This window comes from Rattus norvegicus, chromosome 17, assembly GCF_021556685.1.
Source record: "Rattus norvegicus strain SHRSP/BbbUtx chromosome 17, alternate assembly SHRSP_T2T, whole genome shotgun sequence".
Taxonomy (NCBI): domain Eukaryota; kingdom Metazoa; phylum Chordata; class Mammalia; order Rodentia; family Muridae; genus Rattus; species Rattus norvegicus.
This window is the reverse complement of record NC_141550.1, coordinates 79,166,265-79,179,782: the sequence shown is the minus strand read 5'-3', so window position 1 is coordinate 79,179,782 and position 13,518 is coordinate 79,166,265.

The window sequence follows — 13,518 nt, the reverse complement described above, 5'->3', positions numbered from 1 at the left end:
GTCCCTGTCTTTTCCTTCCTAGCCAGTGTTTAGCATTTCTTCTTCTTCTTCTTCTTCTTCTTCTTCTTCTTCTTCTTCTTCTTCTTCTTCTTCTTCTTCTTCTTCTTCTTCTTCTTCTTCTTCTTCTCCTTCTTCTTCCTCTTCCTCTTCCTCTTCCTCTTCTTCTTCTTCTCCTCCTCCTCCTCCCCCTCTCCCTCCCCTCCTCCTTCCTCTTCCTCTTCCTCTTCCTCCTCCTCTTCCTCTTCCTCCTCCTCTTCTTCTTCCTCCTCCCCCTCCCCCTTCCTCCTCCCCCTCCCCCTTCCTCCCCCTCCTCTTCCTCCTCCTCCCCCTCCCCCTTCCTCCTCTTCCTCTTCCTCCTCCCCCTCCCCCTTCCTCCTCTTCCTCTTCCTCCTCCCCCTCCCCCTTCCTCCTCTTCCTCTTCCTCCTCCCCCTCCCCCTTCCTCCTCCCCTCCTCCTCCTCCCCCTCCTCCTCCTCCTCCTATTCCTATTCCTCCCCCTCCTCCTATTCCTCCTCCTTCCCCTCTTGTTTTTCATTCTCAACTTTTTGAAACAGGGTTTTGCACCATAGCTCAAGCAGGCCACCTGCTTCCCCAATCCTGGGACTCCAGGTGTGCACTACCACACCTGTCCTTTTGTTATCATCTGTTTCCTCGATGATACTAGGCCAGCCATTCTGACCCAGGTCCTGCTAAAGAGCTTGAGCATTTGTAAGTGTATTTATTAACCATCCATGCTTCTTCTTTTGATATGTTTAATTTATATGCGATTTGTTGGTTGGATAACTTACTGGTCTTGTGCCAAATTTTTTTAAAGAATTATTTATGGGGTTGGGGATTTAGCTCAGTGGTAGAGCGCTTGCCTAGCAAGCGCAAGGCCCTGGGTTCCGTCCCCAGCTCCGAAAAAAAGAAAAGAAAAGAAAAAGAATTATTTATTTATGTGTATGAGTACACTGTAGCTGTCTTCAGACACACCAGAAAAGGGCGCCAAATCCCATGACAGATGGTTGCAAGCCACCATGTGGTTGCTGGGAATTGAACTCAGGACCTCTGGAAGAGCAGTCCATGTTCTTAACTCCTTACTGAGCCAACTCTCCAGCCCAGGCTGAAATTCTTTTTAGTTATCTATATATTCTGGATATATCTGATGACCATCTGACAGATTTTCCTCCCATTCTGTGAACTGTCTACCCAGAACTTTTTTTTTTTTTTTGGTTCTTTTTTTCGGAGCTGGGGATCGAACCCAGGGCCTTGCGCTTCCTAGGCAAGCGCTCTACCACTGAGCTAAATCCCTAACCCCTGTTCAGAACTTTTTAAATCGGACACAATCCCATTTGTTAATCTTTGTCCCTGAACCTAAGGAACATTACAAAGTTACAAATACTCAGTGAATAAGCAGTGGGACCCAGGACACTTAATAGCTTCCTGTGTCTAGGGCACTATCCAACTGTTTTCCCTAGTGGGTTTATAGCAAAATAGGGATCTGGACTTGGTAATGCACAGCTGCAATCCCAGCACTCAGGACACTGAGGCAGGAGGATGGCAAAATTGAGGTCTGCCTGGGCTACATGGCAAGAGTTTTGTCTCCAAACAGCAACAAAAACCAAACTGAAAAACAAAGCAGACCGGCATTTCCAAACCACCGAGTGTCTGGAGGGGGGCCACTTGGAGTTCTTGGACAAATGGTAAACAGTCCCTTTAAATACAAGTGGTGGGAAAGCAGGGACCCCGGCCTATGAGCTGCAAGAGATGCCTCAAAGGTTTTATCTCTGCCCACCAGCTGCCTCCATTCTGGTGGAGTCTCTGAGAGACAACCGCGTCAAGGGTGACTGAGTCCTGCTTCTGCTATGGGTAAGCTAAAGTCAGGGTGCCAAGGCTATACAAAAGTCTACCTACCAAATACATGGATAGAAATATATGGATGTGGAATATTAAAATAAGGATTATTATTGTCTTACTTATCTATTAACGCACAATCTAGAGCCTCGAGACAACAAAGACTAATTACCTCAGAGTTTTCGTAAGGTAGTAAGTACATCAGGCAGTTACTTCAGGGTGTCTGGCTCAAGATTTCCCCGGAGGACAGGGCCGTGGAGTAAAATTTCCATTCATCTGAAGGTTCAACTGGTAGAAGATCAGTTCCTACATTCATTCACACTACACTGGTAAGATTAAGTTCTTTTTGGCTGCTGGACAGTCGTCTCCCTTAGCTCCTTGCCACAGGAGCCTCTGCAAAACACATTCAAAAGCAGTGTCTTCCTTCTCAGCTTTTAACAAATAGGTATGTGTTGGGTGTAGTGGCGCAAATCTTTAGTTCTAGCACTTGGGAAGCAGAGGCAGGCAGATCTCTGAGTTTGGGACCAGCCTGGTCTACAGAGCCAGTTCCGGGATAGCCAGGGCTACACAGAGAAACGCTGTCTCATAAAACGAAATGTGTGTCTAATTATTTTTTTTTTAAAAAATTATGTGTATGCTTGTTTGTATGCACATGTGGGAGCAGGTGACCACGGAGTCTAGAATAGGACAAAGGATCCACTCAGGCAAGAGTTTCTGGTGGTTAGCGGTACCAATGTGAGTGTTGGGAACCTAATTCAGGTCTTATAGAAGAGCAGGAAATGTTCTTAACAGCTGAGCCATCTCTCCAGCCCTCCAGCCTTTTGTTTTGAAGCCACAATCTGTATATTAGTCCTAACAATCCCAGCCACACTGTGGCATCACAGAGCTGTAACCACAAAATCCAACCTACATTTGAGATGAAGAGACTGCACGAGGGTGTGAATAGCAGAAGCAGGGACTGGACTGTTGACAGTCATCTCAGAGGCAACCATCCCCTGTGCCATTTTTGTGAAGTGTGTGATCGGTGTGTGAACACTGTGCTTCCTGTGTTGCTCTCTCTCCACTCTCTTGCCTTACTCATATTCCTGTCACTTCTTGTATGACTCTTATAATTCCTGGTTGTCTGGGTCTGGGTTCATTCTAAAACTCCATCTGTTATAGTTGAGAATCCCAAGTCTGGCCCTTTCGGTTGTGTTCTGTAAACGCATTAGACAACACAATCAAACATCACTGTCTGTACTGACTGGTTTTGTGTGTTAACTTCATACAAGCTGAAGTTATCACAGAGGAAGGAGACTCTGTTGAGGAAATGCCTCCATGAGACCCAGCTATAAGGCATTTTCTCAACTAGTGATCAAGGGGGAGGTCCCAGCTCATGGTGGGTGGTGCCATCCCTGGGCTGGTGGTCCTGGTTCTATAAAAAGCAAGCTGAGCAAGCCAGGGGAAGCAAGGCAGTGAGTAACATCCCTCCATGGCCTCTGCATCAGCTCCTCCTTCCTGACCTGCTTGAGTTCCAGTCCTGACTTCCTTTGATGCTGAATAGCAATGTGGAAGTGTGAGCTGAATAAACCCTTTCCTCCCCAACTTGCTTCTTGGTCCTGATGTTTTGTGCAGGAATAGAAACCCTGACTAAGGCAGTGTTTTAGTCAGTGTTCTATCGCTGTGAAGAGACACCATGACCACAGCCAATTCTTACAAAGAAGAGCATTTGACTGGGGCTGGCTTAGAGTTTCAGAAGGCTTATTCCATTGTCATCATAGAGGGGACCATGCTGGGTGGCATGCAGGCAGACGCAGTGCTAGGGAAGTAGCCGAGAGCTCTATATCTGCATTTTTCAGGCAGCAGGAAGAGAGAGACCCTGGGCCTAACTTGAACTTTTGAAACCCCAAAGCCCACCTCCAGTGGCATATTTCCTGCAACAAGAGCACACCTACTCCCTCCAGGCTGCACCCATTCCAACAAGGCCACACTTTCTAATCCCTGTCAAGTAACACTACACCCTAGTGACCCAGCAGTCACACACACACACACACACACACACACACACACACACACACACATATATGTATATGTATATGTATATATGTATATGTATATATATATATGTATATATATATATATATGCTTATGGGGGCCATTCCTATTCAAACTGCCACAGTCACATTAAACAGCATGAATTCCTATTGCACAGAGACGCAAAGTCATTCTGTTTAACCCCCTCTTCCACTCCTCTTCGCCAATCCCACATTTTAGTTAGGGTTTCATGGCTGTGAAGAGACACTATGACCTCGGCAACTCTTATAAAGGGCAGACTTACAGGTTCAGGGGTTTAGTCCATCATCATCGTGGTGGGAAGCATGGTAGCTTGCAGGCAGACATGGTACTGGAGGGATGGAGAGTTCTACATCTTGATCCATAGGCAGTCAAAGGACACCGTGTCACTGGACATAGCTTGAGCATAAGAGACCTCAAAGCCTACCCTCACAGTGGCACACTTCCTTCAGTAAGCCCATACCTACTCCTACAAGGCCATACCTCCTAATAATGTCACTTCCTATATGGTCTTAGCATTCAAACACATGAGTCTGTGGGAGCCATGCCCATTTAACCCCCCATCCCCACCCCGCACCAGGTCTACATCTCTTATTTCCCCATCATAAAATCTGAGAGGGAAGGTCATGAGTTTAATTGTGTACCTGTATCTATCTCATGTGTTTTTATAAAAGTCCTTCTCATTGTGCTTCCTGTCACTCAGTGCTTTGCATCCCCTACTAAACCTACTTCACACAGCAGAAATAAAATTTGAAGTTATTAAAAATCACCTCCTCATATTTTCATCCAATGTGAACTGGCAGACACTATTTAGTATATCCAGCACCTACCGTACGCCAGCCCCATGCTCAGAGTTTCAGGAGGCAGGAGGATAAGACCACACAAGGTCCATGCCGTTTAGGAGCTTCCAGTCCCAGGGTAGGTAGTTAAATACTGAATTGCTATTGTAACTCCGCTGTGCGGGACAAATACAGGATGAAACCCGATGAGTCAGAGGCTCTTACCCGGTGTGGGAGATGATGTGAACTCAAACCCTGAAAATAAAGAAGGGGTCAGGCGAGCAAAAACTGTAAGAATGGGAGATTTTCCTCCCGTCCGCAAGCTCCCAGGATAACGACTCTGAGACTCGAATTATACTGACAAATACTTTGGCCATAAGCTTTGGCTGTTTCCCGACTGCCTTATATATTAGTCATCCTGTTACTCTAATCTAAGTTCTCCCACATGAAGGATCACCTCTGTTCAGCCCCCACACTTCTGTTCTCCTCCGTGTTCATGTACGTGTATGCACAGAGGCTGCATGTTGGTCTCTGGTAGTACCTCTCAAGAACCACTGTTTGTCTTGACACAGGGTCCCTCATTAACCCGGGTTCACTCATTTGGCTAGACCAGCGGGTCGTGGAGCTTCGGAGAGCATCTCTGCCTCTGAGCACCCAGGCTGTCTCTCTGCCTTTCCGGTGCTTGGAATTTCCACACCAGTCTTGCAGGATCCGCCAGCAGGCCTCACGCTTGCACAGAGAGCACTTTGCCGGCTGAACCGGTTCTTTAACTCCTAAATGTTACCCGCTGCTTCATCTTGGGCCTGCCATTTTCTAATTTCTTTAACCCTTTATGTTACACATCAGCAGAATGGGCTTAATAACAGTATCACAAGAGTATGCAAAAGCTTAACTAATGCACACAAAACACATGGTTCTGTAGCTGGAGGTGTAGCTCAGTGGAAGAGGGCTTGCATGAAGCCTGGGGTTTGATCCCGAGGAGTACAGGGAGTGGGGTGGGGGAGTGGAAAAATACCTGTTTGTAGAAAGTAAATTCTAAATGTTAACTGTTATTACTATATTGGGCTGTTTTAAAATAGAGAACAGATGGCAGCAATTGACCCATAATAAGTGCCGATAATAAGGGTGATAGTGATCGCTATTAGCTTATTATTATCAACACTGACACGTGAAAACACTAATGTAAAGTAACATGTATATTTAGGGGAGTCTTTCTTTAAGCAGGAAACCACGGATTGACTCTTCCTACAGCCTTCGTTGGGAAATATAGTATTGTGTCTGCGGTGTGGTACTTTCCAGAAGAAATGCATGATAGAAAATGATGAGTCTGTCCTTATCTCTGGCCCCTGATACAGAAAGTGAGAACATGAAACGTTCTCCTGGAAAGAACTCCCCCCCCCCCAGCGACATTTCTCAGTGCGACAATACCACTGAGTTATGAACACAACCACTTCACACTTGTATTTCAAAATACTTAGAAGCAGTGGTGATAACATGCTGTTAGAATGGAATTAAAATTAAACAGTTTAAAATTCTAACGTAATTCTTCACGTAAGGCGCCTGGATCCTAAAGTCACAACGAGTTGGCCTCTCTTTTGAGGCCACCCAGTCTCTGCTCCCTTATGGAAGATCACAGGTTCACCCACCATGCCAAGCTAAGATGTTGTAAAAAATCTCATTTATAATACCTCATTAAAAATCTCATTTACAATTATAATTTATAATTTGTAAAGAGATTTTTTTTTTCAAGACTGTGAGGAAAGTGTTTAAGTCTCTGAAGGCTGCCCGCTGCAGATGGTGAGCTGGTAATGAGCAGGCTGCGAGGGAATTCACAAAGACAGAAAAAAGGCAGAAGCAGGGTCTATGAATACATTGAAGCCAAGCACAGCGGCGCACACCTTTAATCCCAGCACTCGAGAGGCAGAGGCAGGCTGATCTCTGAGTTCAAGACTAGCTTGGTCTACAGAGTGAGCTCCAGGACAGCCAGGACTACAGTAGAGAAACAGTACAGGGGTATTCCATGCTTGAGAGTTTCTCCACAGGCAGCGGAAACAGAAACAAGTATGGGCCACCGGGGATGGGGTGGGGGAGTGGTGGTGGTGGTGGTCAAACTTCTGATGATCTGGGCATACTCATCTTGATTTTATGTGTATGGGTGTGTGTTGCCTGTATGTACATGCCTGTGAAGCCACACTGGATCCTCCGGAACTCAGCTACCAGATGTGTAGGATGTTATCATTATGCAGCAAGGCGGGGCCAGGATAAGGCGGAGCCTATCATTGGATGAAACGGAAGGGTAGGCGGGGAAAAGTGTAGGAAGGATTTGGGGTAGGGATGGAGACAGCGGAGGAGGATAATTCTGATCCTGGTGTCTGAGGTCAACTTTATCTTGTCTAGGTGGGCGGTTTCTATCTTTATTAATTGGCAGTGAATTTATTCTGTGGATGTATTGTAGTTTGAGAATTTAACGCATACATCTAATTGTTAAACTACAAGTTTCTAGAGTTTTGATTTTACCAGGCTACAGGGGATGTGAGCAAAGTTCGGGGGTGGGGGGGTGGCAGAGAGACAACCTGTCGAAGTTCTGGAAGCCATGCTAAGTTATAGAATGCCTGGGGCTAGCGTGGCATGGCGCCACACTAGAACAGCCCAGGGAACGCGATGTGTATGTCAGGTGTGTGTCAGGCATGGTAACAACCCGCTGAGGGGACAGTGTGTGAAAGCAGCTGGCAGTGAAACAGCCGGAGCACGCAGCTCTTGCAGATCCGCACAGAGTGGGAATGTGTGGGTATCAGTAGCCACCGATCCGTTTTTTAATTTTACCACAACACGTGGGTGCTGGGAATCAAACCAGGGTCCTCTATGAGAGCAGTCAGCGAGTGTCCTCAATGTCTGAGCCATCTTTCCAGTCCTGTCATGCTCATTAAAGAGTGAATTCTCGACAGTTACACAGGATACCCTAAGACAGACTGCAGCCAGGGTTTGCTAAGGTTAGATCCTGGCTAGAGGCAGCAGGTACTATGCTCTGACCCAAGCTTGCCCAGAGGCACAAAAGTTCTTTTTGGGCTGGAAAGGCTCACTGCAGCCAACTGTCTTGGAACTACTCCCTGTATTAAGTGATCAAAGATGCCAGCTTTCTAGCGGAGGTGGTGGTCCATACCTGTAGTTTCAGGGAAGGATCAGGATGCTGTTTGGGTACATGGGAAGTTTGAGGCCAACCAGGGCTACATGAAACTCCCTTTGGCACACAAGTATACACAGAAACAACAGCATGACGATGCAGTGGAAGTGAGTGGGAGGACTCTGCATTTGAGCCCGTCTAAGGGACGCCCCTGGGCTTGAAGGTCCTTGGCCAGGCACCCCTGCATGGCAGCAGTTCTAGGGGAGGGACACCATAGGCCCTGAGCTTATCGTCCCTGATCAGACTTAGGGCTGGGAGCTACATTTGGGTTCTACAGAAGATACTGGGAACACAGCAGTTCCCAAGAAAGATCTGCAGGAAACGGGGGGGGGGGGGGGCCCGGGTGGAAATGGCACCAGTGACCCTGGTCTTATAGTTAATGACATTCAAGACCAGGAAACTGGCTCTAGGGCATCATCGCCAGCCTCGCCATTAGAGGTAGGATGAAGATAACCCAGGGAGGCTTAGCAACGAGCAGGCACAGAACAGATAAATCTAGTGAAAAGAATGCCTAGGGAGGGCTGGACATATGGCTCAGTGGATAAGAGCACTGGCTGCTCTTCCGGAGGTTCTGAGTTCAAATCCCAGCAACCAGCAACCACATGGTGTCTCACAGCCACCTGTAATGAGATCTGATGCCCTCTTCTGGTGTGTCTGAAGACAGCTACAGTGTACTTATATATAATAAATAAATAAAATCTTTTTTAAAAAAAAGAATGCAGCAAGGTTCCTGTCTGGATTGGGTAGGTATCAGTGACATGTGATACAGAAAGTCCTTCATGTCTGATATCTCCTGCTCACAAGTGACCACACCGAGAGATTCCTCAGCTCCCCTCATCCCAAGTCTTATTTCCACTCCATTCCACATCTCTGTGTGTAACACCCAGTTCCCATTAAGGCCAACTGGACTTCTGAGAGACCCACTTTATTCAGCTCTGTTCTGTACATATGTTGACACTAGGCCAGGCCTTACCACATATCACTTTGTCACGTTTGTCAAAATGTCTTACCTACACACACAAGAAAAGGTAAACACGAGAGGGACCTGTATGCAATTGTTCTTAGAAATTCAGTTCTGAATTGTGTGTGGGTATCCCAGATAACTCACACTAGCTAGGGACTTAGAAATTCAGCTAGTGCTGGGTGGCAGTAGTGTACACTTTTAATCCCAGCACTCAAGAAGCAGAGGCAGGTGGATGTCTGAGTTGGAGGCCAGCCTGGTCTACAGAGTGAGCTCCAGGGCAGCTAAGAACAGATTTAAAACAAACAAACAAACCCTGCCTCAACAAAAACAAACAGAACAAAAACGAGAGAGAGAGAGAGAGAGAGAGAGAGAGAGAGAGAGAGAGAGAGAGAGAGAGGAGAGAATACAGCTATAAAGAGAACATGCTTTCTTGCCTTACCCATTAGCTCCCCCATGACTGACTGGTAATTCTGCACACATTTACAAACCTTGGCCATTACTGGCTGCCATTCTAAGAAAAGTCTCCCCCCACACACACCCCAACCCTGCCCTTACATGTCAACCTTCACCTTCAAGTTTATGATCTCAACACAGATTCCTGGTATTTGGGGTAAAGGGAGCCAGGTTCGCTGGTTTGTAAACAGTTTTAAGACAAAGTGGGGAAAGTTACAGTACTATTATTATTCAAACTGCAAAGTCGTTTGGATTGAGTTTATTGTTTGAAAAATGATTTGGCAATAGACATCATTCATCAGGCATGTACTATCTGCGTGCTAAATGGTTTTCTTTCTTCCTTCCTTCTTTCCTCCTTTCCTTTCTTTCTTTTGTTTCTTTCTTTCTTTTACTATTTCAACACCCCAGGAAAAAATAGTGTCAGAAGTAATCAACCCCTTCTCCCTCCCTCCAGGAAAAAGTGTTAAAAAGTACTATCAGAAGCAGTCTCTCTCTCTCTCCTCTCTCTCTCTCTCTCTCTCTCTCTCTCTCTCTCTCTCTCTCTCTCTCTCTCTCTCTCTCTCTCTCTCTCTTTTCCTTCCCATCTCCTAGGATCCTAGGCCTGCACCACCATGCCCATGTTACATGCCATGTTACAATGACTCTTACCAAAACCTAGATGCAGTTTAAACTGGTTAAATTAAATTGTGCTTGACGGTAGCTCAGTGTAGAATCCTCTCCGACCATGTGTTAAGAATCTGGGCTTTTCCTTTTCCTACTGCTCTCCCCACCTGCCACAGCACACGCCATTCTCCTGCGGAAGACCACGCACATTTTCAGGTACGTCACCATCGGGCATGGTCAATGTGGAGCAAAGTGAAGGCACCAACCAGGTGTGGGGCGAGAGCCTCTTCTTCAGAGAGGCCCAGCGTGGCAATGGGCCGGCTGTCCGCTTCTCTGTGCTGCTGTCGCATGGTCTGTTCCCCCGAACGAAGCAGGAAGTCTTTGTAAGAGATTCACTTGCCAGGATAAAAATGTAAGCACCCCTTAGGTTTCTCTTACCTACCCCTTGCAACTGGTCCCAGACCAGAATTGCTTCCTCAGAAGGGAAGGTGCACCCCCCTGCTTTTCAAACCTCCCCGTTTTTCTTTTCCCCCTTCTTCTTGGGGGCTGCACGCCTCCCCAGGTCATCAAGCATGAATCTTCTCAGCCAAGCTCATTTCCTGCTCTGAGGTTTGGGAGTGGGATAGGGAGACCGACTACGGAGGTCCCTGGAATAAAGTGATACAATTAGACTTCAAAAAAAAAAAAGGTCACATGCTTAGCTCTAGTTCACACCGACACCGATATCGGCGCAGGACTTGAACTCACGCTGGACAGTTGTACGGTTGGGTAGTCGTCGTTTCCCATCCCTGCTTCCCCGCCACTTCTCTTGCACGCGTTAATTCACCGAAGTTCAGAGTCCTGTTCTGTCTTCTTTGCATCATTTACTCCCATCAGGCTGTGAGCGCACACACTCCCTTGTCCGTTCTGCTTGACTTCTCCTTCCTCCTCAGCCGTGAGCATCAGGGTTGGCAGGGTTCCCTGCCAACTCTTCAAAGTGTGTTTCCCGTGTTCTCTCATTTCAAATGTCCGCACTCTCGTCCCCGTCCCTCACCCTCCTCTAAGCTGATGACTTTAGTTTTATCATTAAAACATCTCTGGTATACACGAGGCTATGGCTCTGACCCTGAGCAACTGTCAAAAGGGAAGTGAGGGGAAGGGGAGGGGAGGGAGGAAAAATATGAGTGGATTGGGGAAGCTCCGTGCAGTCCTTACCACCAAAGCATAGGTGCTTGGCTATGACCCCAGTGTCCATGTGAAAACCGGGCAGGGTGTGTACCTGTAACCCAGACCTGGGGAAGCAGAGACAGGATTCCTGGGCTGGTTGGCTGGCCAGTCTAGCCAAGTTGACAAGTTAGTTTTAGTGAGAGCAGTGTCTCAAAAAAGAAATAAGGTGGAGAGTGTTCAAGGAAGACATTTGACATCAACTTTGGGCCTTTGTGTGAGCATTCACACACACTCAAAGAGCGAGAGGAAAGTGCTTCCTAATTCCCTCCCAATCTACAAGCTCCCCTTTACATGGGCCTGCGGTCTTTTAACGACCAAATGTCTGCTTCAACTCAAGACACTGTTTCCTCCTGAGCTTGCCAGTCTGTATCTTCATGCCATCAGGAGTCTGCCCCTACGATGTCCTTTTTCTCTCTTCTCTATCATCGAATAATCCCCCTCCCTATTGGATCATTTCCATTAGAACATATTCTACATTTCCCCCATATAAAAACACAGCCAGGAAGAGGAAAAGCACAGCAGCGATACAGGGTAGGTTGTGCTAGAGTACATCACCAGCCTGCCTGTGACACTGGGCTTCATCCCAATGCTGGGAAACAGCAAACAAATCCCATGCTCTCTCTCATGGCTATATTTTTCTCTGCTGTTCTTCACCATAAAAATCTCCCAAATATGTCGTTTTCTTTCTCCAGCTCCAGCTTAATCTTCACCTCATCTAAGAGAGAGACCCATCTTTTTAAATATTAGCCTGCCCTATGCAAGGCCGAGATGGTTCCTTGAAAGCTCATCCAATGGTGAGCACACTCTTATTGTATTCTTCATTCTCCCCCTTTCCCTCTTTGGAGCATCTCCTTCCCTTTCATGACACCCACACTCTCACTGGCTTTCCTTTTTCTCATTGATATCTCACTCACAAACCTCACTTTTTTTAAAAAATAGTTTTTACTTTTAATGTTCAGAATTGGATATTAATAAATCTGTTTATTTCCTGCTTTTTTTCTTTATTTTAAATTGGATATTTTATTTATTTACATTTCAAATGTTATCCCCCTTTCCCAGTTTCCCCTCTACAAACCCCCGATCATGTCCCCCCTTCCCCTGCGTCTATGAAGGTGCTCCCCCACCTACCCACCCACTCCTGCCTCACCGTCCTAGCATTCCTCTATACTGGGGCATCAAACCTTCACAGGACCAAAGGACTCCTCCCATTGATGCAAGATAGGGCCCCTTCAGCCCTTCCCCTAACTCCTCCATTTGGGGTCCCCACTCTCAGTCCAATGGTTGGCTGCGAGCATCCTCCTCTGTATTGGTCATGCTCTGGCAGAGCCTCTCAGGAGACATCCATATAAGGCTCCTGTCAGCAAGCACTTCTTGGCATCAGCAATAGTGTCTGGGTTTGGTGTCTGTATATGGGATGGATCCCCAGGTGGAGCAGTCTCTGGATGGCCTTTCCTTCAGTCTCTGTTCCACTCTAAAGTCCGTGTTTCCTTTAGACAGGAGCAATACAGACCTAACTTTTATATACTTAGAAGTTTCTCTGGGGCTAGTCCTAAGCCTTCTGCTTCTTGATAATTTCTTTGGCAATCTCTTACCCATTCTTGTGGCTGTAAGAATGGTTCCCTATGTGATGACAGTTTAACTTAGGATTTTTTGACTTTATGATGGTACAAACGTAAACTTACATTCAGTAAAAACTCACATTTTGACATTTTTTTTTGCCTTGAGATAGCAAACTTTGGCCTGGAGGCTAGGCAGCTGCAGTTCCCCGTTGGCTATGTTAAGGGCTCATGAGAGATAGCAGCTAAGGCTCTAAGCACACTGCACTGCTGAGCTAGGATGTTAGGAGGTTAGGGGGCTGAAATAGTTTCAGTTTGGGTTGAAGACGCAAGCCTGTTGTAAATCGAGCAGCACCTGTAATGTTGATGATTAAATTTTCATCTCTCGGGCAGAGTTCCTTCTCCTGTTTCAACTGTTCACTTAATTGTATCTAGCTGGATAACACAGGCTTTAGTGTACTAAACATATGGTTTAGTGCTGGGGCGCAAACCCAGGGTTGTCTGCGTGCTAAACAAATGCTCTACCATTGAGCTCAATCCTTAGCTCCTCTTCTCTTTTGATCCCTGTGATCACAAGATTTCCTAATAAACCTGATAACAAGACAGGGGTTGACCTGTTTAGGATGAGAACTTGTTCATCAATACAGGGGTAAATCTTTTTTTTCTTCTTCCTCTTTGAAAAGTTAAAAGAAAATTCGTGTGTGTGTGTGTGTGTGTGTGTGTGTGTGTGTGTCTGGCTGGATGTACAGACCTGCACTGCAGAGGCCAGTAGAGAGCACCAGAGTTCCTGGGTCTGGAGTTGCACGGTTGGTTGTGGTCTACCATGTGGGTGCTGGAAACTGAACCCAGTTATCTGCAAGAGCTGCAAGTGATTCTAACTCTTTTTTTTTTC